Genomic DNA, 2,235 nt, shown 5'->3' with positions numbered 1-2,235 from the left:
GGATTCGTGACAGTCGTATGGTAAAATGTATATTTTTAAATGTGTAACGTTACGTTCAAAATAACTACAAAATGTCATGCCTTTGAAAAATAAAGAGAACAACAGAATGCGCTGCTTTAGCGCGTCTCGGTCTCCTTGAGCATCTTTCTGGCACATGCCACAAACATGAACCACAGCAAATACTCGTCTTTTAAAAGGCTTAATTTAGATTATATGACGTTATATGCATCATATAAATCACTTTGGAATAAATCACAGTAGGCCTATGTATCATGATAAAAAAAAGCGACTTTACAGTCTGGAAATACTTTAGGTTATAGCAAATTATTTCTTGGACTCCCTATCACTTTAAGTACCGCTGGTCTACACAGAAGAAAGCACTGTCTAGACTCTGCCCCGGTACGAGTTGTGTCGAGCTATTCATTAGTCTGTTTGATGAGAAAAATATGAAATTGATAAAATGTGTTACGAATCCATACAACTGCAGCAGTGGAGGACTATTATTCTGCTGCATGATACTGCGGAAGAACTGAAGAAGGCACGGTTTGATCTTCGGCTGACAAATCAGCAGAAAGGGACATTTAATTCCCGCCCACATGTAGAAATCAAATATTCAAGCTGTTTATTCCTTTTTCCACCCATGAACGAAAAACGAAAATTTAAGCTGAATTATCGTTTTTTTGGAAAAAAACAAAAAAATGAAAAAAGAGCCATTTTCTCATTTTTCTACTTTCAATATTAAATCAAAAAACCAATGATCGAACGATACACGGATTAAAAATCAGGTTTGGCCTCAAATGCAGTCCTGTACTTCTAATTCAGTGCAGCAATGTTAAGTGGTAAACCAGTTCAATGTGTTTTCAGACGTCACTGTTGTCCACATCCAGTACAGTCTGCTTTACAAAGGATCATGGGCTGCAGTGGAAACTGTCTGACTGTTGGGATTCCCATTCGTCAGCCCACCACCTGTATCAGAGTTAGACTGTTTTAAAGCCTTGGTTTTGAATCTCAATCCATGGCCTGTAACCCAACAATGAACAGAGCAAACAGTTAGTCTTATAGAAGTGGTAGGACATTACAAGTTACATTCAGATACATGCTGGTAAGGAGATTACATCATCAGAACAATAGTGTTTTAATTTTAACATTCTTAGAAGTAAATTCAGCTTCCTATTAGGCTCAATATTTACACAATGATAAAATATTTTAGCAAATAGGATTCTAATGCCCCATTCCTTACAGTATTAAGTCACTAAACATTTCCAAACTAACTCCTCAGCTATGGAACATGTTGCCACCCTATATAAGAACTGCACCAACATACACTGATTTTAAGTCTCTTCTTAAAACGTATTTATTTACTGTTGCATATGGTCATAAGTAAGCGCAGTGGCATAACTGTAGTGTACTATCTGTCGTTGTGTTCTATGTTTACTTTTGTATTTTGGTATATGCTTAAATTTTGTACAGCACTTTGGCCAACAGCTGTTTTTAAATGTGCTCTATAAATAAAATTGACTGACTGACTAACTTGTTCACTTGTGAAGCTATTTGTGAGTGTTACTGATCAAGTCACTGTGCGCTTCATACACAGTGAAACAGCTGCTTGATATACTAACCCAGACAATCAGCCACTTCCTTGAAAGCCTTCCTCTTGCAGCAGCCACGGCACAAGTTGAACACACATTTATTACCCTGTTGATTTTTAAAAAGCACACGAAATGGTTCTGTAAACACTTCAAACATGAGTACATTATAGCACTAAAATCATCAGATGAAAGAAAAGAATCAAAAATCTTACTTTAGGGTTTCCACATTGCTCACACTTGATGTATTTAGCTGCAGAACACAAGGATGCAAAGGCAATGTTATTGACCTTAATCAATATATGTTAGCCAATATCTTTATGATAATATATTACCATTTAAAAGTGACAGTAAAGACGTTTATAGTTATTCCTTTTTCCACCCATGAACGAAAAACGAAAATTTAAGCTGAATTATCGTTTTTTTGGAAAAAAACAAAAAAATGAAAAAAGAGCCATTTTCTCATTTTTCTACTTTCAATATTAAATCAAAAAACGAATGATCTAATGATACACGGATTTTTACAGAATATGTAAATTTATTTTCTCTTCATTTGCTTAGAAGCATTAATACAGCATTATTGTTCATGCTAAACAAATTTTTCTGTGCAAAGAGGCTGTATCAATTTCTTGTTGGGCAATACAATTCT

General features: G+C 35.0%; 1 long non-coding RNA gene across 1 annotated transcript; it reads right to left on the bottom strand.

Annotated features, from left to right (window-relative positions):
• Positions 1-770: 770 nt before the first annotated feature.
• Positions 771-1,850, bottom strand: LOC107598798 (uncharacterized). The gene is made up of 3 exons (XR_001610599.1): positions 1,802-1,850; positions 1,620-1,695; positions 771-1,020 (listed from the first exon to the last, which is right to left on the bottom strand). It is a non-coding gene; the product is annotated as an uncharacterized lncRNA (long non-coding RNA).
• Positions 1,851-2,235: the final 385 nt, after the last annotated feature.

Source organism: Sinocyclocheilus grahami, unplaced genomic scaffold (genome assembly GCF_001515645.1).
Source record: "Sinocyclocheilus grahami isolate Dianchi unplaced genomic scaffold, SAMN03320097.WGS_v1.1 scaffold256.1, whole genome shotgun sequence".
Lineage (NCBI taxonomy): Eukaryota > Metazoa > Chordata > Actinopteri > Cypriniformes > Cyprinidae > Sinocyclocheilus > Sinocyclocheilus grahami.
This window is presented reverse-complemented; position numbering and strand designations above follow the sequence as displayed.